The 24,498-nt window shown below is 40.9% G+C and overlaps 1 long non-coding RNA gene across 1 annotated transcript in view; it reads left to right on the forward strand.

Moving 5' to 3' along the window:
• Nucleotides 1–315: 315 nt before the first annotated feature.
• The window catches only part of LOC116393393 (uncharacterized), a 41,416-nt gene continuing 17,233 nt past the window's right edge, over nucleotides 316–24,498 (forward strand). The window contains exons 1-2 of the long non-coding RNA XR_004213386.1: nucleotides 316–477; nucleotides 7,691–7,758. This is a non-coding gene — a long non-coding RNA (uncharacterized LOC116393393). The remainder of the gene's footprint in view (nucleotides 478–7,690; nucleotides 7,759–24,498) is intronic.

Below are 24,498 nucleotides of genomic sequence, written 5' to 3' on the forward strand. Positions count from 1 at the left end.
AATATAACATTCTGTAATGTCATCACAGATTTAGCATTTTCTGATCCATGGAATACAGAAAACTCACATTACCTAATGTTTAAAACAATAACTTTATGTTCACATTAAAGCAAAAAAAGCAAAACTAATTTTGTGGAAAAACTAACGATGAAAGACTTGGTTTCCTTTGTCAGCCTTGAGTTTGAGGAACAGGGTGGTGGAGGAGAGACGAGAGACGGGAGGGAGCAGGTTATAGGAAAGGGGAGGAGTAAAAAGAGGAGGGGGAGCAGCATGCGAGGGAGGTATGATAGTGAGAGGGGCTGAGACAGTGGCAGAGCGAGCCAGAGGTAGGGAGGAGGCAGCGAAGGAGGCAGCTCTCCTCCTGAGTCTCCATCCCAGAGAAGACAGAGAGGAAGAAGACCGAGAGAAATCGACAGTCCCGCTTCGCTGCAGCATCCCATTAGCTCCTGAAGTTAAAACCAAGACGTCCACTGTGAGGTACGTTATACTGTCTACTTTGTGGCTCTCCTCCTTTCATCCCTCTCCCTGTCTTTATCAGGACTGTGGACCAGCAGCAGTCAGGCGCTGGGTTTTAAGTAGTGCATGCGCAAAGATCCTGCTGAGGCTTTTCAGCAGCAGGTTGCTCTGTGTGTGTGTGTGTGTGTGTGTGTGTGTGTGTGTGTGTGTGTGGATATGTGTGTGTGAGTACATGGAGCAAAACAGGGTCTGATTTATCGAAATGTCAGCAGAGATTCTGCTGAGATGTGGTTTCTTTGACATTTGAAGACTGATAACATTTCATGCAATCAGACTATTTCTGAGCACAGTGTGACCTGATGTTATAAAGGACACTAATCACCTCAGAAACTTGGCACCGGTGTTTCTATTCTTCTCTTCCTTTTACTCACAGTTGGTGTGAAGGTCAGAACACATCACTGAGAGTCTAAAAATTTGAAACTTTTCATGTGCCGTTCTCACCAAAGCTTGTTGTAACTCCCATATTTTGATAGGCGTGAGATTTTACGGTTTTCAACTCGTTTAAAAACGGTCACATCAATCATTTGCACAAATGCACACTTATTTGTGATAATTTCCTTTTGGATTCTCTCAGAATTTCCTCCATATCAGTTTATAAATCTGCTCTTGTGATCTTGATCTATTGTCGAAAACCAGATCTTTGTACGATTCCTTAACTATGAAGAAATAATGAATAAATCCACTCATGCAACTGCAGTCATTGGAATACATTTAGAAATGTGACAATCATCTAAAACCCCATTTGATGTACTGGCTCTGCAGCTAACAGACTGTTTCTCTGACCTAAGTCTGCCTGAGTATCTGTCAACCACTCTCTTCATTAGTGCCATTAAGGGTGGTCTAATGTTATCAGGCACATTGGCGGTATTGATCTGCTAACCTGTTCCCAGGGGGGCAATGGACAAGCTCCAAGTCTTCATTTTTAACTGTGCTCTTCATATGCAGCATATACCATTTCAGAACAGAGCGGAGGATTATTGAGTGGACTAGCGCAGGGTCCGTATTTGTGCAGATGTCATGATGTCATACTAACTGGACCCTCTCCATCCTGGCTGCACAGTAGAAAATGTCTTAATATTAGAGAGGAAGTGAACTGTCCCGTAATAACACTGAAGTACGGTCGTTATTTGTGCTTTATACGGATGATTTCAAGTACAAGTCAAGAACTGCGCAGAGCCTTTGTTTTTCAGTGCAGTAGCAGTGCTTTGGCTGCATAACATATGATGTCATGTCTTGTTGGCTGCTCCTACAAATTTTTCAGCAAATTATTGTTTATAATAAATGAAGAGAATGTTGATTATACTGTTTAACATTAATTGAAAACCAGAATTGCATTTGGTTCTGTTGGCTATTTGTGGGACTGACTAATTATTCCTGATTTCAACAAGTATTAATTAATGTCATTTCCATAATATCCGCAGCCTCGTGGAAGCAAATAAGAGCTTTTTACCAAGCTTTTCACCGCTGCAGTATAATTCAGTATTAGTATTCCTATCCTGTTAGAGAAAGAAGCTCATTATTCATTTTCAGTGTGAATCATTCTTTGTGTACTCGTAGCTCAAACAGTGTTTATTTACTTGTTTGGTCTATGACGATCAGGGATGGTGTGTTTTGAATAATACCTGTTGATAAGACCATTAAGTCCAAGATCCTTCATGAGTTGACTGAGATGATATAATAATGTGATAATTGTGATATTCGGCCCATCTTTTTACAGATTGCAGACATTATCCTTCCACTTATTAATTGTATGATTGAGGATTAACACACATAGTTTTAATACCAGGGCTGCAACTAACAATTGTTAGTATTTTCATTTATCTGCAGATTATTTTCTTGATAAAACGATTCATCTTTTAGTCAATAAAATGTCAGAAAATAGGGAAGATGTTCATTATAAGTTTACAGCTCTCGAGCTGTTGTCTGACCAATCATCCAAACCCACAGATATTCGGTTTACTATCACAGGAGACCTTAAAAAAAACAACGCCAATATTGGCAATTGAGAGGAACTCAATGTTAGGCACTTTTGCTTAGAAAATTACCATATAATTAATTGATTTATTCAATCAACTGGTCTTTTTTCAGCACGATATTTTACAGAGCATACCATAAAGTAGGTATAAGCACGGTGCACTGGCAATTGTTGCAGTGGTGAGGTCAGACTGTGCTAAGTAGTAGATGCATGTATTCATGTGCCTGTGGGCAGCATCTGTGTACGTGCAGATGTGCGTGTGGATGGCAAAGAAAGTATATGGAGATCAATGCAAGCAGCTGTTCTCTCTGCACTTCAAACGTTGCTCTGTTGTTGGCGCATCAGCGCTCCGACAGGCCTCGCGCAAGGGGATCAAAGGCTAATGAGACAGCCATCGCACAAACGCACCCGGCAGACCCATGAATATTGATACGGCTCAGGAGAGAGATGGAGGCAGGGTGTCTTCACCCGCTCAACAGCCAGCCCGATGAATTAAAGAGGGGGAGGAGGGGTGCAACTGTATGCTGGAAAGACTTTGGGGTTTATGATATTGCCAGAATGTGTGGTCACTGCTTAACAGGCTGACAGTTCTCACTGAGGTTTTGAATAACTAATGATCGTGTTGAGCTTTTTTAAAGGCCTTGGCAGAGGGTTTCAGTCAAGTCAAGTCAGCCAAAAGATGAATTGATTATTTTAAGAATTAACTGCTGCTTGTTTGTTGATTATTTGATAATGAAAATAATTGTTAATTGCAGCCATAGTCAAATAAGGTCTGAAGTAATGCACAAGCCTGCAAATCTGAGATAGATATACAAAAGCATCTTTCGTCTTTGTTTACCATACAATATTTCTCTTTGACATTTCTGTGAACTAAGCTATACTGCAGTCGGTAAGCGAATCGTGCCGAGTCTGTACCATCAGAATATTTGCCTTCCTCTCTGCCCGGTGTCTGCTACGACAGATAGTGTGCGGGTGTGCGATTGCCTGAAGGTGATTGTGCCATTGTGTTTCTTGCAGGGCGGTTGTATAACAGCACAGTTAACCTGCTGAATGTCACCAGTTTGTTTCTCCCAGTGGTCGAGGGCTACATGACATGTTACAATTAACACTTTCTCATCCATTATCTATCTTAACGTTGACAAGCATCACCCCCAGTCTGGCCAAGGACTTCACTTTAAAGAGAGAAATGTTTTATTCTGGGTGGTATGTCATTTCAGCCCATTTTAGCTGTCGACAGGCAGGCAATAGACACAGGAAGGAGGACAAGTACAGCGGCAGGCAGGCAGGCCAGCAGGCGAGGATGGGGAGACTGATGCGGCAGGAAGGCCGTCCACAGTACGTGGGCGACTGTGCCTCTATCCTGACTTGGGCTCGTAAATCAAGCCTTCCCTCCGGGGGCCTATCTTCCATTCTCAGACCTTCACAACAGCTTGTTCTCCAGCCTGTGACGAGAGGAGCTGTTGTCACAGCAGCTATCGATCGTATGGGATGAGTTTGTCACACCAGGGGATTTCACCCATCTGAGCGTGGTCACTGGAGTGTCCCGTCTTGTCTCTGTGTCTGTCTGTGGGCTACATGTTCCGTCTTTCAGCCGAGTCACTACTAGCTATCTGTCAGCTGCATCTCACAGAGTTTCTTTCCAAAATGAAATCTCTGAGATTTTAAACAAGTGATTCACAAACGTAAAAGAAGTATTGGAGACTAAGACTAGACCTGGATTAGAGACTGGATCCATTAAATGTAATGACTTGAGTCTGTTAGAACTGCTGGCGACTCATCCAAGGTGTTTCCCTGCCTTTCATCCAGTGCATGCTGGGATTGTTTCCAGACACAAGTGACACTAAACATAAAAAAGTTGGTGCAGATATTTAAATTTAAAGGAACAGTTTGGGATTGATACCACTCTCATGTTTGTTACTGCAGGCGGCTGGTTAGCTTAGCTTAGCATAAAGACTACAAATGAAGGGGGACTGCTAGCCTGGGTTTGTTCACCAGTATCCCTAAACCTAATTAATATATTATATGTTGTTTATTTAATTCAAAGAAAAACAAAGTGTAAAACACCAAATTGTGTTTTTACGTTCTTGGCCGGAGTATTAAGGCAACCAGCTGTGACTCCAGGAATTATTTTTTATACTTTGGTTTGAGTATGGAACATTTTGTGTAAACAAACAAGATATTCAAAGTGTTATTTTTTAAGACAGGTTTTGTTACCTTTGGATCTAACCAGACTAGCTTCCCGCTAGTGTCCAGTCTTTCGGCGAAGCTAAGCTAACCTGCTGCTGGCTGTAGAGCTTCATATTTACAGAATAGATATGATAATGTAATCATCTTCTCATGTTAACTGTGGCAAGACCGCAAATAAGCATATTTCCATTTTAAGCACATTATATGCACATTATTCTTAAAACAGTTTTTTTATTTTTATTAATGCAAACAAAATGATTTCAGTAGCAAAAAATGACAAAAGATCAAACACACCTCCAGTATGTTTGTGGTAACAGGCGCATTAATCATATTACATTCTTCACTCAGAGGATTATTTGTAGTTTAATCTCCCTGGATCTGTTGTTTACTATGCTACACCACAGTGCATATGCAAATGCTTTTTGGCTGATGTTCAGGTACCAGAGAATATGTTTACAAAGTGCTACAACATTAGCATTAATCAAAGCAAACCCAATGCAGAGAGGTGAATAATTCTCATTATTTGCAGATTCTTTCATCTATTTGACTTATATTCATACATGACTAGACTGACAAGATGTTTTACTGGATGAGAAACCAAATTCAAATCAATTGCAAATTACATTTTTTGTTAAAAAAAAAAGCAAAGTTTAACCCTGCGCAGTAATGGATTTCCAATAATAGTACAAGTCAGACTTTAAAACTAAGTAGTTAAATTATTCACCGGCGCTCATTCCACCCTTTAAAAGCCAATTAGGTGAACGTTTCATGGAAATCAGCCACAGTATTTTATCTCCTGATGTCCTTTGAATTTGAGAGGGAATAAATTACACAGATTTGACAGCTCCAAAATGAAAGAGCCCAATCCATCTGACACTCCTGTCGGGTAAATACTTAACAAGATAAAATCCCCTTTTATTTATTTTCCACATAATCTTTCTTTTGCTTCATTTATAGTTACAGTGAGTAGCAACACATATTTGACACACTAATATCTGATTTATAGCATGAAAAGATGTCGTTTAAATTATAAAAGACAACAAAGAAAGTTTAATGTGGAACAAGAAAAGTTATTTTACACAGCAACCCTCTCAACCTAGTGACAGAGAATGATTTTTTAAACAAAAATGAATTTTAATAACACCAGTCTAAGGAAGTGGTATGGAGAGGAAAACGATCACAGCGGCAATATTGTGCCACCGTGTCACCAGTGCCTCCTCGTTATTTGTCCTCAGGCAGTTTCAAAGCATTTCTTCATCTTGTTTCCTCACCCTGAAAGCCTAGTTTGTGAAACTCCACCAGCGCTGCACACAAGAGCACTCCCACTCAACCTCCCAGCCTGCTGAGAGCACTTGAAAGCAATTTTCTTTTAATCAAGTTCACTATAAAGGCCCCTCTGATGCCAACCTCAGCAACACTACCATTTTGTTTTGTTTTTTTCAGCTTCAACTCTCTCTACATTATATTGATTTCTCCATGAGCGGTATGAAACCCTGTTTACTGATGTAATGAGAATTCTAATGAGTTGTTTTGCTCTTTCAGGACAGATAGGTGCGCTTAAGTTGACTCCTCGTTTTTCAAATATCCGCATCTACTTCTGGGCAACAAGCATTTTTAAACAGAACCAGTGTTGCAGCACTGCAGGTCCATGACCCTTATCTTGACATTGTTTTCTACATTAATTAGTCACATTATATACATGTTCAGATCTTTACTTAAGTAACAGCACATATCAAAATACATTATAAGTACAGTAAAAGTCCTGAATTTAATATCTTACTTAAAGTACAGAAGTATTACCAGGAAAATGCACTTTTAGTTGACATTATGAACGAGTACTTTTTAAAACTAACGATTATTTTCAGCATCAATTAACTTGCCAATTATTTCCTGGACTAATTGATTAATTATATTTACAAAATGACAAAAAGTAGAGAAAAACACCCATGACGTTCCACAGCCCTATAAGTGACATGTTAAAACAGCTTGATTTGTCTGACCATCAATCCAAAACTCAACAGTATTTCATAACTATCGTATGACAAAGAAAAGCATCAAATGTTCACATTTGAGAAGATAAAAACAGATTCTTTTGTTTTCGAGCTTTTGCTTGAAAAATACCTCCAAATTGTTATTCATTAAATGCTCTTCGGTACATTCTATGACTTGATTAAACCTTGTTCTTTTTGAGACAGGTTGGATTTTTTTTCACCTCTTGCACTGCCTAATGTCCTCAGGCAAAGACGTTTCTGCTGTATCATATTAGTGACAAACATATTTCATAACCAGTTAGGAGTCACTGACCTTGAGAGCGATGCTCTGAAGTGGATATGCATGATGCCCTCTTGTTAATTCAGGGAGTGTCTCAACAAGAGCCCCTTGTTTGATACATTGTGACTGCAGACATATACTGTATAGCTAACACAACAATGCTGCATTGAGGTGTGAAAATACATGTGAAGTCAACAGAATACAGGTCAATGACTTTTCATAATTAATTTTAAACTTGAAAAGAATTAAAAGTATCAGACCAGAAGTGTGGCAGCTGTTGCCCTTCATGTTAAAGATTCTAGCACTCCTTTCAGGCAAATCAGTGTATTTTTCTTAGACTTTTTCAGCCACATGGAGGCAGTAGAAACAAGCCATTGACATGTGATCACCCTTCAAGTTGATATATCAATCGTGTTAGCAGACAGCTCCCTATATACACATCCAGCAGACCACATTAGCATTCATTTGGAGTCGTGTTTCCTGTAAGTCCAATACTCACTCTGCTTTTAGCTCTACTTTTGGTCTCCACCAACTTCTGAAAGAACATCTCAGACTCTTCAGCTGCAAAATGCTTCACTGCATTCACTAGCTAATGGATGCTGAATACAAAACAGTAGACTAGCTCATAGTCTACCCAAACATTAGGGACAAATGTTTGTACAAACTCATCGTTTTGTTTGGCTAGAATGACATGAATGACACTGAATTTCTTGCCGTTTTCCTTTGTACATCCGTCTTCAGGTCAAGAGGACACGTTTTGCCATGAAGACTGTTGGCTGTGACTGAACCTCAGAAGACTCAACACAGAGGTGAGCATTACTAGCTACTCTTACTGTCTCCTGTCAAAGATTAATAGCAAAGATCCTTGAAATGATGGATGGTAACCCAAAGTTTAGATCAGCGTTCTGGTCATGGCTTTAAGGTTTCATGGCTTTAAACATGATCGACTGCAGAAGAAACAGAATGAAATGCTAAATCCTAAAAGATTTCAGTCCTTGTTGATTTAGAGATAGCAAGCGTGATATGCTATAGCCTACAGCGGACACTAAAAAACACTACAGAAGAGTAGCTGGTGTATTAGCTTACAGCAAAACTCGTGTCGTTTTAATAAAAAGGTAATTCAATAGAAACTGTAGCCACATCTGATTTCATGCTGCACACGGTGGATGTATTTTTCAGCACAACAGCAGGACAGACCAAACTTGGTTATTTTGCTGAGGAGTTGGAGGTTTACTGTGGCTGCGCCCTCTTTCATTAGTCCCTGAAATATACTGTATATCAAACTGACCTCCCAAAATAATGCAACAAAATGTCTTGAGTTGTTGACACCATTTTTAATTAATGTCGGCGGTTACCACCAAGCACATTGACAAACACACTGCGTTTCCATGTCTGCTTGACAATAAAAGCCACCACATGTTTAACCAGTTGAACACTGTAAATGTGAAGCGTAGGCAGCAGCAAATGTTCAGTTTTTATTAGCAATGAAGACTACTAATAGAGGTAATGACATATTAATGTACAGAACACAAATGATGTCTACAACCTGATTTGATTTCATGAAATGTATAACTTTAAGATGAATAATGCATCTACTGTTCATTGACTGTATATTTGGAAACACTACAGTGCATGGATGATTGGGAGAAAGTCAACCAACCAAGTGAAAAAGGTCAGAAACTCAGAGAATGGCGATCAATACTCCACAACAGTAATCCTCACCCAGGACTTAGCTGGACTGTTCTTTCTATGAATTTTCAAGTGGTTACACATGTAACCATCAGAGAAGCTGCACATTTCACGTCCTTCTTTCACTCCCCTGCTGCTGAATTGATTCCCAAGAGGAAACCCTGTAGAGCCCATACAGGATTGAAGCCGTATAGTCAGATTTTTACACTGAGACCTTCAGCAAAGTGACTTCTGCCTGCAGAGACTCAGACTGCAGAAATAATCACTATTTCCTACATTATATAGCCTTTATAGACGAAAGTAGGCATTTTTATTGAAACACCGTTGTTAACTCTGAATCAACTAAACAGTAATGTGTGTTTTTAAATTAAAAAAATATGAACTGCAATAGAAAGGAAACGTTCACTTGATTTAATGTGCAAATACAAATTAAAGTAAATTCTAACACTCCATACGTACGTCACATAAAAAGTTTTTAAAAATGGAAACACTCACATAGAAAATGGTTAAAATGGCTAAGACATATATAATCTAATTATCTAATCAGGGGGTAATAGTTTAAGCAGAACTCTTGTCCCATAGATCAAGTATGGAAATTACATCCTACCCAGCTGCCTAATGTGTTTTAATGAAACCTCCAAAAGAACCACTTTAAACTGGTGGCACAAAAGTACTTTCACCAATAAAAATGAAAAATGAAGCCCTGAAACATCTATTAGATATTAAAGTGCATTCCTTGTGCAGCAGAACTTTGTGAAAATGTGAATCTAAGTGAAAACAGAATAAAAGCTCAGACATTAATAGGTACGCTCCCTTGACTTTTCCTATTTTCAGCTCCAATCTTCTGTATCAATTTTCTATTTTCTGTGGCCCAGTTTATATTCAAGGGAAAAGCTGCAGCGCTGCAAAAACCCAAGGTGATTACTCGCACTATCTGTTCGTATTTTCCTGTTGAAATGATGACGATATCCTGAGCGCAGGTTGTGCAACAATAATGCAGAGTTGTGCTGAGTTCACCTTCCAATCAGTGTTAACGAGAAGTCTATATACAGTTACAGTGTGCATTCAGGCAGCACACATATCTGCAGCTAAAGAAGCACAGTATAGAGGAGCAGTGAGTGTCCAGCAGTGCTCTGGGCAATCCACCTTGAGGCAGTTATACAGGAAAGGAGTATGTGACTGGAATGGAGTATTTGCATTCCAGGACACGAGCTTAAATCATGTGTTTTGTATCAGTTTTAATGATGGTACCCTCACTAAACTCAGGTTGCGTCGTATCAACGCTGACCCTCATGGGCTGAATTCTGGTGACACCTTCCAATCTGTGTTAATGAGCTGACTCCACTCCGTCTACGGGTCATGGTGATATTTACAGAAACCGTTGTAGCGGCAGATATCCACGCCTCCCCATGGCGCTCCCTTGCCTCATTTGCATAGCTTTCAGACTTCCCTTTCTCGCTCTCCCTCTTTCCCCCGCTCTCGTTGTGCTCCACCGTGATCGACAGGCTCCTTCGCACTTCTCTTCAGTTTGTGTCGCACATGTTAATTAAAGCCTCTAATTAGCTTCCCCCACTAAAAGGCCGCATTAAATCAGAGTTGGAATGGCAAATGATTCCTGGCATTAGCATAATTGTGTTTTTGAAGTGTAAAGATTTGGGCATTAGGGATGCTAGCATGCGTTTTTGTTTCAGTGATTTGTTGTGTTTGGGGTTCAGGTCCTAAGGGGCCGCTGGATGTTGGCTGTGTGGGTTTAGGGGCCCCAGGACCCTACAGGGCCTACACACTAATGAGGCCTGCTCCTCTCTGATGGAGCAGATACAGGAAAAACAAACCTGTGATGTGGCACCCTCGGGTGGTCCTGAGAGACTGGCAGAGCGGAACAGGACGCTGGTGGAGTGTGTGTATGTGCGTGTGTGTGTGTGTGACAGAGAGCGGAGACTAAAGGGAGATAAAGTTATGACTATTTTCATTATTATTGTCAGAGAGTTGCGAGTCTTTTGCCCAATGCATGCTGGGATTGGCTTAAAGCCCCAGTGACACTGAACAGGCAAAGATGGAATATAGATTAATTGACGGAATGGTCGACTAATGTAATGATCAATGTTTTCATATAGGGCCGCGTAAAAAAGTTCGTAATAAAATGATTTGTAATTGAATGTACAGGTTGTTAATATTGTATAAAAATACTTTAAGGCCTTATATTACTTGTTCACAGTCAAAATATGAATATGTCGCCGGGATTTGTGTTACCGGCCATTCTCTGCATAGACCGACAGATATGTTTATGTGTGAACTAATTCAAGCCTAAATATCCTTATATATGTCCATCAGCTGTATTGAGACGTTTCCGTCCAGGTGGAACAATTATTTTCAAAATCGAACCCCTTGCTGGCGTTGGTGAACACACAGAGACTCTCATGCCCGGGTCATGTCCTCTATTACATTGTGATAAACCTGGTGACTGGTGATTGTGTGTACATCCTCAGCTGTCAAACATGACTAAAGCTGTCACCATTCCACGAAGCACGCCTCGGGGTAGACATGATGTACTTTTCAGGAACATCCTCTGGGCGAACTAGCTCACTGACTATGGCTAAATTATTCAGGGTGAACTTGTCTTAAGGCACAGTGGTGGAACAGTGACAGTTTGGGGGTTGTGTGATAGCTGAGAGTGTTGTCATATGAGTTATTATTGAAGCACCCAGATATGCATTCGATTCCCGCTCCAGCCTAGAATCTGCTTCAGGCATGAAAAGCAATTAAAATGCATTGGAGGAAGTATAGTTGAAGAAATGATGTGAGGAGGAAGAGGGTGCCTACTTTTAATTTGATTAATTCTAATTAAATGATTTTTGTGCCAGTATTCAAATAATTTCTGTTCCTTTTAAAAAACTACAGTTGATTACATAATGACATACTGCCATGTTCCTGAGCTGGCACATGAAATTAAGTGGAATGATTTGTTTTTAATGGCACAAAAGCGCAGCAATCTGTGTTTTTAAGTGTGAGAGAGGAAGAGAGAGGCAGAAAAACCGAAGGAAGGAAGAGGAGGCTACTGTGGTGATTAGTGGTCCATCTTGCGATGACAGCAGGTGTAAAATTATAAACTATTGCCAAAGTTTGAAACGTAAATATAATAATTCAAAGAAAATACATGATTCAATATCATTAATGAATTGAAACCAGGGTCTACAGCCATCCTAGTAGCACTGTGAGACCGTGCATAGGCACGCCAGTGTTTTGAGCTAATTGCTAATGCCAAAATGCTAATATGCGCACAATAACAATGCTAACATGCAGATGTTTAGCAGGTGTAATGTTTATGTTCATGTTCACCATCTTAGTTTGTCGTGTTAGCAAGCTAACATTTGCTAATTGGCACTAAACACAAGTACAGCAAAGGAATGTTATTAGATTTGTAGGTATTTGGACATAAACGAGACATTCAAAATTTGGACCTGATGATGGCGTTAGATGAAAAGTCAGAGGATCCCCAAAGTTTTTCACAATTCATCCTGAGTGGGACACCAATGTATGTACAAAATTTCATGGCAATCTTTGAAACACAATTTAAGTCTGGATCAAAGTGTTGCACCGAACAACCTAGAGATTGGTATTGGTATTGCCATCCATAAAGTATAAATAATGTTGAATTTTGCCTCTGGAAAGTCAAATTATACAATACAAAAACATTTAATGAATGAATGATTTGCTATAAGAACACTCGTGTTCTGCCATACTTCTCTGACACAGACAAGGTTCAAGCATGAGTGTCACACAATCAAAGGTCTGTGTTTCAACATTAGATCATTAGACTTTAAATGAACCATGGTGTGCTTACAGGTGTGTGTTTATGAGCCGTGTTGCAGCAGCTCGGAAAGTGACTCAGCAGACCAGAACTGAGGACAATTCAATAACCAGATTTTTTTTTAACTTATCACATCGCAAGCCTGCTCTATTTCTGTGCTTTTGATAGAAATATAACCTATACAACAAAAGAAAAATCTCATTACCAGAAGTTCACCCTATAGGTCGGTACTGATTATAAATTATCAATCAAGGACTAGTGGCCTTTAAAGGTGCTCTCATTTATTTTGTGCCACTAATTCTATATTGACTATTGAGCAAATTCATTTTAAATGAACTGATTATACATTCCTAAAAGATGACAAAATAACAAATAAGAGAGTGAAGTGTGTGTGTGTTCACCTTTAAGAGCCAGTGACTGACAAGCTCGATGGAAACAAGCTGATGACAAGATGACAGGAGCAAGAATAAACTGATATTTTCATTAAAAAAATCCGGGGCCTCATTTATGATAGGGAGAGGGAGGAGGGAGCTCCAAATATCACGTCTGGTAAACAGAGACACACGTACACACGCACGCACGCACGCACGCACACACACACACACACACACACACACACACACACACACAGACACACACACACACACACACACACACACACACAGACACACAGACACACACACACACACTGCAGCCCTGATTGAGTGTAAGTGTCTGCGTCGCCGGTCAAGGTCAGCTGATAATGGGAGAGATTGAGGACAGGGTGGGGGGGGGGAAGGGTCGGCAGCAGTCTCAGGTAATGAGATTTACGACCCTGAGCTCGCACTGCACCCCCCCCCCCCCCCCCCAACTACACCCTCCACCCCCACCCCTCTCCTAACATGATTTATAGATCTAATAGACGTCAGCGCTCCCGCCTTAGATAGAGGCTTCACATCATCACTGAGGGAAAGTCATCCGTTCAACAGGGCAAGAATACAGAGACGACTCAACCAAGATGTCCCCGTGTGTAGGTGTAGGTGTATGTGTTGGCATTAAAGATCGCATAATAACCAGACTGTACACGACCTGTTCAGCCCGAAACAGTAGACGGGCAAAGTTAGCAAATAGCTTAGATTCATGAAGTGGTCCAAAAACACACCTCCAAATAACACTAAGGCCAAAATGGTTAACCATCACAAGAATCACGTCAGATATTCAGATATATCAAATATTGCCAAATAGGTTTTCACATGGAAGGAATTTACTTTTGTGTATTGGTGCACAACATAAACTTAGTAAGATAAATAAAACATATAGGCAAATATTGCAAAAATCAAGCACCAATGCCACTTTTGGACCACCAAATTTAAAATATTATACATTTGATCAAAGTAACAAGTTGTTGCAATCTTTTGCAGCCCACTGGACCATAGCCAAGGTTTTAAAAAACGTCTGGTCAAATGTGCCCAAAAGAACCCATATATCCTAAATTCTGCATTAGTTTTGCATCAATCAATGTTATTTTCTCCGAACTATGAAGTCAACGTACCCCTCCAGCATTTAGGACGTGTCAGGACGGCGTGTCAGTGTCCGCTTGTTACATAGTGTCACAGGACACAAACAGTTTAAGCTCACTACATGCAAAATCTCTTAAATAAACTTCGAACATAGGTTTACATGCACAGCAAAGGTACTTGGTTAGGCTTTGGAAAAGCTCATGATTTGGATTAAATAAGTATGTTTGTTATATAAAATTAGTATATAAAAAAGAACTCAGAGGGTGACTCGCTGCCACACAGAAGTAATGGGATTACTCTAACATGCCACCCTCCATGCTGGTGTGCTCATTGTGCTAACATTCTAAACAGAATGACATTCAACTGAAACAACACACGCCGCTGTTCCAGTGGGCTGCACAAGCCAGCCGTGGCACAGCAGCAGCAAGAATGGAAGCCATTGAACTTACTGCTCATTACCAGTACAACCTCTCCGAGAGCAGCAAAACAACATTCATTGTCTGCTCGGCTCTGCTTACTGAGGCTTCTGCTAAAAAGCAAAAAAAAACAATATGGTGACAGCCAGATTGCCTCCCAATAGATGTAGTGCTAATATTTGCACTAGGCCTTCTGTACGTGTTGGAAAAGATGGTAGAATGGATTTCGAGCACAAGCTTACACACAGAAACACATACGAACACCCCTTCAGTTGTTTGTTCTCATGCAGTCTCCCATCTCTGTGTATTTTGAGAATTAAACCAATAAGCCCCCCTGCAAAGCCCAGCCCAGCAGTTATTGATGTGCTGTCTTTTTATTGTCTGGAAGCTTATTCTGTTCATATTCACTGTGTCTGCCTGTGTGCCGAGTAGAAGTTACTTTAAACAGGCTGACACTGAAGGGCTCCGAGACGCCACAGCAGCTGTGGAATCTGAGGCAACAAATATGTTGTAGCTATCACATGAATGCTCTGATATCTGTTTAGCACTCGGGTATTTCTGAAATTCTCCGATTGCGATAAAAGTTTGCACGTACATTTTTTAAAAAGGTCAAAAACTTGCGGGATATTTTCAAACTTGAAAAACCTTTTGAAGATATATTACAACCAGTCACTGACGAGAGTTTCTAGCTAAAAGGGACTCAGAAAACCACTCTGGAAGGCATTTATTCAACCATATTCCAGCTTTTTCCAATTCCAGCTCACATATTACCTCTCCTTTACATCTTATATTGGTCAGCTTTGAGCATTTTACTTTTATTAATATCTTCTCCATAAATTCATGAACTGCTTCTGGTTCTGTTTTAAACAATGTGTGCAGAGGAATATTTGCAGCTCATTTGAATGAACAGAGGAATACAGTAGCACATGAAATGTTAGTTTAAAACTGAACCTGCTTCCATTTTAATATCTAATTTTAGTCTCATTTTGAGTCACAGGAGGCCAGAAAGTCATTATTCTGATTCTTAAACGCCCCTTCATTTTCAGGAGCAGAGTATTGGAATCGAAAGTCTTAGGTTACGTGACATACGTCACATGTAAAGTTACATAACGACTTTGCATTTACATTGTAGACACCTTATAAACGAGACACCTGATGCTGCTTCCCCCTGCATGCCTCTGAATCATATTGTATCATCTCTCCCATCTCATTTTGTCTCATCACACCCAGTGTCTCTGTGTGGGCGTATGTCGGTGCTCATGCCCAAAGGGAAGTTTCTCCCTTTGATAATATGTGGGATAAGAAGTGCAGTCAGGCGGAGAAACAAAACCGCTACTAAACCACAAAGTTTTAAAAGAAATTAAACAAAAGTCTTCTTCAATTCTTCCGAGATTTCAATAACAATGTTATTGAAAGCAGCACAGAACGGATGCTCTTATTAATTTTTGTTTATTTGTCCGCTACTCAGCTCTTTTCCACCTGAGGTAAAGTTCTCGGCTGTGAGGACAATAATTAGTGCTGTTCAAGTGCCTCCACAATTTCCAGCTCAATAGAGAAAATGCAGTGTTGATTTCTCTGCGGTGTCGCGGCTGCTTTATTAGCAAAAAATGGGCATTTTTAGTCCTTCTGTTTGAACCTGTTAGTGAAAAAACTCAGTCTCCTGAGCTCCACCCAGAGTATGAATACCCGGAGGTTACAGAAATAATCAACTTGCATTCCACGAGGGAGGAAAATAATACTGCTTTAAGGTGATGCCGATGACAGCTTTCTCTTCTGGTATACAAATATAGAATAATACTGTTGTCTGCATTTTCTTGTACCTCAGCCAATCTCCAAATGTACATTTCTACGAGGCTACATCTTTTGTAAACGTGACACTGGTTTCCTACATGCCAGAATTTCATTTTTGATACTCAGATTAATTGACACACACTCACTAAATACCACAGCCAGCTGCTTTCAACAAATGCATTCAAACAAGTACAGTAGCAGCACTTCAATGCTAAAAACATTACAGCTTTGTTTCAACACAGAGGAGGACGAGTGTTGCCAGAGAGAGCTTAAAATGGCTGCCGAAAGTCAGAATAGTGGAGCTGAACCAAGCCCAGCAGACGGTGGACAGGCTTGCTGTTGGATGGCTGGGTTCGAAGGCAGCAGCTTGTTAGGGTGGAAATGGATTAGCGAGAGGCACAATGGGAGTCTTAGGCGTGTCTGTGGTGTTGTGTTAAAGCCCTGCCTACGTCGCCCGGGCTGCTAGACTCATTTATGCCCAGCGGTGCATGCAGCAGCCAACTCTCACACACAGGGCTTTTCTAATTGCCACGGTTTCTTCTGCACTTGCAGCGACAGCCTTGATTCGGCATCCGTCAAAGCAGGGAATAAACCTGCGGTGCCGACAAATTGTTATGTTTGTCACATGCAGCTGGTAGTGGAATTATTTCTCAAACACTATTGTGTCATATTGTGGGAGACGCTGTAGTGAGTTTTGCAGTAGGATGGAGAATTTCTTGATAGTGAGCCCGTCCCCCTTACCTGCAAATACCACAAGATTTATTTTTACTGCCTTGAAAATGCTTATTATAACAACATTTGTAAAGGTTACAGGAGTTCTAGTGAGCTATTTTAAAGTAGTTTCTATATGTTTAGCCTTGTTTGTAGTGACATGACTACTAAGGGTCTAGTTTGGCCCAGACTGTAACGTTGCATGCTGTGACAACCCTCTCTGATCAGGCCTCTCCCTCCACGAGCCTGGTGGGTGGAGTCGGGGCATCAGGGAGATTCAGCTCACCTGGTCTATAGACTATATAAGCTGGTGACAGTCAGTGAGCCAGCATGTGTTGGTTGTGACCCTGTCTGGCCTTGAGCCAGCTTGTGACAATGCTAACATGCTAATCTAAAAAATATGTTCACTGTTCTGAAGTAACAACCTCACTGAGCCTCACTGGCATGGCTGTGGGCTCATTATTTTTGTATAAATTAATGACAAAAGTGGTTCAACCTCTTTCTTGTAACTTGTACATGAGCCCATGAAGTGCCACATTATACAAGCAGCAGTTACAATAATTTATTTGCCTGAAAATGCATTTGGAATCAACAATGTGGCGCCCATTACTTTTCTTGCTAGAAATTCTACAACACAGCGCTGCACCTTTTGATTGATGCATAAATAGCATTATGTGACACTGTATACCTGTCAATGTTGACGCAAACGGAGGATTTGTGTCGGAAATTTAAGTTTGTTGCTCACAGTGGACTAAACTACAGACTGTTATAGGAGATGGTGAATGAGCCGGTGGAATAATGACAGGAAAGAGGGATAGGGACATTTTGACACGTCGCAGTGGGAGAAGAGCGCAGGTGTATTTAATCGTCAATGATGCCTGAGTTCTATTTAGCACTTGAATAGAGCAGAGCGGTCGTTAATGTTATTAGTAACACCTGTGCTACATGACTAGTCAAAATGCCTGCTGAAGAAAAAGGCCGTTTCACATTCACACCTTTAAGCAATTAACCTAATCCGCGTGTCAGAGCACCAGGAGGAAACCTAGCAGGCCAACTCCACACAGAAAGTTCATCATCGGAGAATCCGAAGAGACAGACAGCACAGTGGTGGAGGCACTGTGTGACTGACAGGTAAACACTGGGAAGTGCAGTGAAAAGACTCAACATGAGCTCAACAAAGAAAAAGGCTGGATGTCGCTTAGCTTAATGGTCCTCAAAATACACCGCAGTAAGATTTTCTAATGCCAGAAATTGTATTCAATACTTGAATAATATATTCAATACTATGTTAAATGTTTTAATTGTGAAAAAATCTCATAAAAAAACCCAAAACTAACTCATAGCAATGCATTTTCCATGTATAAAACCTGATATATTCCTCTGTGTCATAGACTTCCATTGTTGTGCTAAACCACTTCCCAACTGCTAACATCTGGCTTTTGTCTCTAGCCTGGACAAAGGACTGCAGTAGTCACAGGTATTTTATAACACCCAAGACAAGTTTGTAGCTCCTGACAGGACGGTGGTTTAATGGTGTTTTTTTTTTTTCATGGGATTTCTTTACAATAAAGACAATTTTCTGACACTTTAAATCTCTTACACCTTAAATATCTTTTACAACACTTCACAATGAGGAAAAGAACAGGACAGGTCTAAATAGCTTTGGTAGATGAAATCTCAAACTGGCCCGGACTAAAACCAGCCAATCCCAAATGTGTGTGTGTGGTCATGGATCTAGTTTTGTGCAAGTGCAGCCTGGGTAAATGAGGATTGACAGGCCCCTAATGCCCTCTGCAGCGAATAAATGGATAATTGAGAATCCTGTTGTGACGCCCCCCGTCCTGTGTCTGAGATGAGACACACAGCCATCTGAGCGCCCCGATGACACCGCCAGAGATTGATTTTGTGCGTGTGTGTGAGAGTATGACAGAAAGATGAATTTATTGTCTGGCTCTCGTACTATCAGTCGCACTATTTATATATTCATTTCTCATATTATGATGCGGTGACAGTGATGCTATTCTGTTGCTGCCTCTGTGGTGTCAGTTTTGCATTTACGGTGGACGTCTAAAGAACCGGCAGGGACACACGTCATGGGATTTAAATGAAACTTAAACGCGTCGCATTTTGTCATCTCTGCTCTCTTACCCACTCAGAAAGAAATGGATATGTTGAGAGGGACACACTTGGAGAGCTGCCACTAATTATTTTTATCACTGATAATTTAATAACTGATTATTTTAACAAGCATTTCTGAAAAAACAATTAAAATTTCCATGACAACTGGCCAGCTCCATCTGCTTTATTATTTTATCAAAATTCTTAATACAAGTTTAATTAGTGAAAAGAAAAGACATTTCCAAGTTCCTGGAGCCTAAGCTGACATTGTTTTGTCCAACCAACAACCTAAAATTTCTCACATTTGAGAATCTATACCAAGACACAATATAAATGACTGTTTCTGTTATTTGGTCAATAGATTTATCATTTTAGTCCTAAAGGTGAGACTACAAACACACAGTTCTAAGGATTTGATCTTTGTATGAGCATTGCTATGTTGGATTCAATTCTTTTTAATTATGTTTTGGAGTCTCAAACGGAATAATAATAGTTGCAGTTTTCAACCATTAATCCAAAAAAAGGTGCTTTATGTGTAATCCAGAGACTAAAGACAGATTTTTGGGTGCAATGCAATAGAATATGTAGTGAAGAAAAAAAACTATAAATGCAATAATGACTGTGGTAACTCCTGATTAATACCCAGCACTCAGGTGTTAGCTGCTGCTGTCGCCTTTTTTTTTAAAGTTTCATACAGTATGTCGATAGATTGCAGGAAACTGATGAAAAAAATAAAACTCTTCCACGGCAACACACAGCCAATACTGACTCTGATGGCCAAAGCAACAACAGATTAAACCATTTGCAGTTGTTAGATGAAAAACAGACGTTTTCGAAGTCAAGAAAAGGATGTTTACTTTCTCTGGCCCGCGATCGAGAACGATTGAAAAGTGTAATGAAATAAAAGCCAGGCGGAGGAAATGGACGACTGGGCCAGTCACGTCCGTCTGCAATGCACTTATCAGGTGGGGATTTTCTGGAAGTGTCAGTCGGTATAGGAAGCCTTCAAGGCTCTCGGGGAAAGGGGATGCTACGGTAGTGACAGGGCTATCTGCCTCTGACAGCCCAAAGACCTAAGACCGGATGGCTGGGAGAGATAAGGCTCTGTCAGCACTGGACACACACACACGAGCACACAAACACACAGCCAAACACTGGCATTCACTTTACATTAACAAATTCCCTGTTGCCTGACCACTCACTCATTCAGTCACTCATGTGCTCTGACACACACACACACACACACACACATGTAGGTACACACATGCTGGCTCCCTGTCTGCCAGCTAGCGAGGCTTCCCATTAGCTGTGGTGCAGTGTGCTGGGTGAGGAGCGCTGGGGCGAGAGACATCAATTTGCTTCCTCTAATGCGCTCGCTGCCCCCACAAGACATATTGATTATTTCTTCCCCGCAAAGCGACAAATAGCAATTTCGGGGGCATAATGGAGATAGATGGTTGGTTTATAAGAAGCCCCCAAAGAAAAGTTGTAAGGGGGAGGGGTGAGGGGGCTGAGGAGGCAGGAGGATGGGGATGGGGATGCTCTTCCTCCTCCCACTTCCCCCGTCTCTGTCTCTTGAGTTTTAACTTTCTCCCACCTCCACCTTCTTTATGTCGCAAACGGAATAAAAAACCGTGAACAAATGAAGCAGCAGGGTGCGGATAAAAAAAATAAATGTCGTGAGAGATGAGTGCATCTAACGTGAAGGTGAAGGTATGGCAGGGCTTTGGGGTGCACAGATGTTGAGGCGCACCACCAATGCACATTCATTATGCGCGTCCTCCTAGCGTTGCCTCCTCCCGTCTTAATGGTTGTACTGCAGAGAGCAGCTGCTGCCGCAGTGTTTGCTCTGCCTCGCCCTCCGTCTGTTACATCTACTTCATATCCCCCTTGTTAGCATCAGTGTGACCGATCCGCAGGTTGCTTTTACTGCGAGATCATGAATATTTGATTCTCTATGTGCTGCAGGTCGACTCCACGCATATTTGGAGTTCATTTTAAGTTTTGGCACGAGTATTTGGATTTTTCTTGAAATTTATAGTGAAAGAGGTTGTTGTGTCATCCTTTCTGGTCCACAGCCCTTTCTAACTATATCTTTCAAAGTAGAATAATTCTTGAAATTAAGAGTCACACACTGTTTGTCATGTTTATTCGCTTCAGTCTTAACAAGAAGGCGGCTGCTTTTAAATCTTACGACAGCTGAGACCTATAGATTTAGGAAAAGTAGACATCAGTGTCATAATGTAGTCTGTTTGCTTTGATAAATGGGCTTTAGAGCTGACAAGAGATTCCAAACAAATTCTAAAATATATGGTGTTGACATCCGAGTCAAGCTTTCAGTCCGTGCATCCATAGCTGCCTTCATTTATTTCCAGAAATGTTCTTGTCACTTTATCCACCTGCTATTCTCGACAGCCTTCCACTGTAAACTCGAATGTGTCTTCTCCTCCAGACAGCTAGTGGTGTTCACACTGTTGTACAACACGCTGGCTGAGTTGAGGTAGCTGATAGCTGCCAGCTGTAGAAGTCAGTGTTGCTGTGGACTCCAGGCGGGAAATGAGGAAATACATTTGTGCGGCTCATCACATGATGGACTGATGAGGAATGTTGTTTAATAGTTCAGCTGCAGACGACTTTTCCTTTCCAAAGATGATGTCTACTCATGATAACTCTTGAAGAAAAATCCCTGATCTGGTCCACGTTGTAGAAAATAAATGGACTTTTTCAGTTTGGTACAGACAGACTTGTGCAAGGCTTCTAATAGTGTCACCTAAAATTGGCTCCAACTCATAGAGACCCCGAGTGTGATATCATGAGCCTCGGTTATCTGAACAGATGGTTTAAGTTCAGGCGCACACACTGGTGTAAGTAAGTAGATATTTTGCCGTTGGTACAGGATGAAAATGACTGTTTAGCCAAGTGTTACAGTATTTCTAATATAACCATATGGTTCACAGGGACATCCAATTTCACAAGAAAACAAGTCTACTGTACATCCACACCACAGTGACTCTGTCCGGCTGTACTTTGTATGTAAAGAGCTAACACTACAATGTTGACCATATTGTAATATGTTGATGTTTAAGTCACGTGACCATTACATTAGTCGTATCATAATTATTAGCAGCCGAGTCAGGAAAACTTTCCATGTAAGCATGTAAAATTAGCTATACGTTGTTAAAGCAAAATGTGTCTGATAACAACTTATCGCGACAATGTGCAAACTATGTGAGAATATGAAAGGGGTCGCACCTGAACCTGCAGCACACCTCTGGATTTCCTAGCGAGTTTCAGCTCATCGTTGAACTGTCCGTCTTGCAATTTTTGGTCCGCTTTCACAGCGTCGTTTTCTGCCGCAGCAGGCAGCTGTTTTCAGCGAAAAAGCTGTGAAAACCCACTGTACATTACATGCTCAGCACCAAACTGCAAAAAAGACACAGTTAGCAGCTAGGTGATGAACATACTGGAGCATTTAGCAGCTAATTAGACAGATATTTTCCTTGGTGGACGACTTGGTGGAGACCAAAAACGGAGCTATTAAAGGGTGAATATTGGACATTTGGCTGCTTCAGTTTCAGGGTCCTGGTATTGTGCACACTGGGAAGCTGGGAAAATAGCCATCGCTAATGTTATTAGTGAGACCTGTTCTTTTCTTAGTATGACAAGTTACAGTCTCTGGTGTAAAAAAGACAAAAGAAAACAAAATGATGCTTTCAGAATGACGTTCTGAATAGTTTTAAGATTGATTGGGAAAGAAATACGTCGTAACAAGTATCGGTAATCATTGATTCATGATCTAGATTCTAAACACACTATTATTGAGCAAAAGAACAGAATATTGACATTAACGTTGAGGTTTTCTGATATCTGCTAACTTGTCAATTTTTTTTCATCTCTTTATGCTCTATTTCACATGTGGCAAAGTACATCAACACCAATTTCTGTAAATGTATTGCTGTGCAGTGATTTCGATTCAGGTCACGAGAATGTTGTGCTCTCTGAATGTGTGAAATAGATCCTTTTGCTCGAGCCTCGCTTTATCACAGTTCCCCCTTGAATATTTTATGCGCCGTCTTTTATCCCCCCTTCAAACACTGTTATTGTTTCGTCACCAGAAAATCTTGCAAATCACAAATCAAGTCCTTTTTTTAAAGCTTAATCATTAATTATTCAGTGTTTTTGAATACTTGGTTTGACTGACAGAGAAAAGTGAAGTTGTTGCTTTCCTGCTGTGAATGATGTAGACATGAAGCGAGAGCACTTTCACATTTTTTAATAGTTCATAAGGGTTATACATTAGGTAGTGCTGTCACGTTAGAAAACATTTTTTTGTGGTTTTAAAGCCTAAATTTGACTTTACATGAACTTTTAAGGTAACAGTATTGCACTTGGGTCATTACAAGTTGCAAAATGTGTTTGAAAATACAAAGTCCAAGTAAAAAAGGCAATCATTTCTACCTTTTAGAGATTATAGTGCAATAGTAGTCGGTTCAAATATTTCTGGACCTCATGAATGTGAATAAAGCGAGCATGACAGGCCATTTTGTTGTTTTTAGCGATAATGGATCACAGCTTTAATTGTATGCAACAAGCCTGCAGTGGGCCATTAACCACAATAAATGATTTGCTAGTTTGAAGAATTGTAAAAACTTTGACCATTCCAGCTGCTTTTATTCCCCCCCGCTGGCAGCCAGTATCAATTTAGAGTGTTAAATGAAGGTAATGTAGCCATTACAAAGTGTAACGGCACCAACTTCTCTGCTTGCATGTAAACCGACACCCTTAACAAATGGAATTTTTAAACACCCGGCCAATCCTCTGCAGACTAATAACGCCTCCTTCCCCAGAGATGCAGCAGACCTAAATTAAAGGAAGCAGCCCAGACAGACAGAAGTGACATAGAACCAAAATGAGCTTATTATCCCCGTTACTGCCAATGCAGCACGGCCAAGCTGTCACTGATCACAACAGACATGTTATATAAGACAGCGGTATTACAGGAGCCGCACCTGATAAGAGGAATGATCCACAGATGTGATGAAAACAGACAGATTGAGATGGAGAGGAAAGAGGGGACGGGTGGAGGTGGAGGGAGAGGAGGGGTAGCGTGGTTGATAGTAAGAAGATGGTGGGGTTGCAAGATAGAGGGGTAAAGTGAGGATATGGGGTTGGATGGAAGGAGTAGAAAGAACAGGTGAACAAACAGAGGAGAATGAGTGGATGTAGAAACAGCAAGACGAATGGATGAGTTGTGGTATGAAGGGGGAAAGGGTGGATGGATGGAGGGATAGTGGGACGGAGGAGGGAGAGATGGAGTGTTGCAGGAGTGAGGGCGCTGGCTATTATCCTGCATCGATTTAATCCAGTCAGGGATGGCTGGACGGGTAATGAAGTGTGGGATCTAGGGGTTGCAGCACTCGCTTGTCTGCGCCTTATAGCTTTATGGATGTATTGTGGGATGACGTGTCACGTGTGTGTGTGTGTGTGTGTGTGTGTGTGTGTGTGTGTGTGTGTGTG

The sequence above is a fragment of the Anarrhichthys ocellatus genome, unplaced genomic scaffold (assembly GCF_004355925.1).
Source record: "Anarrhichthys ocellatus isolate YVR2014 unplaced genomic scaffold, GSC_Weel_1.0 scaffold33, whole genome shotgun sequence".
Taxonomy (NCBI): Eukaryota; Metazoa; Chordata; class Actinopteri; order Perciformes; family Anarhichadidae; genus Anarrhichthys; species Anarrhichthys ocellatus.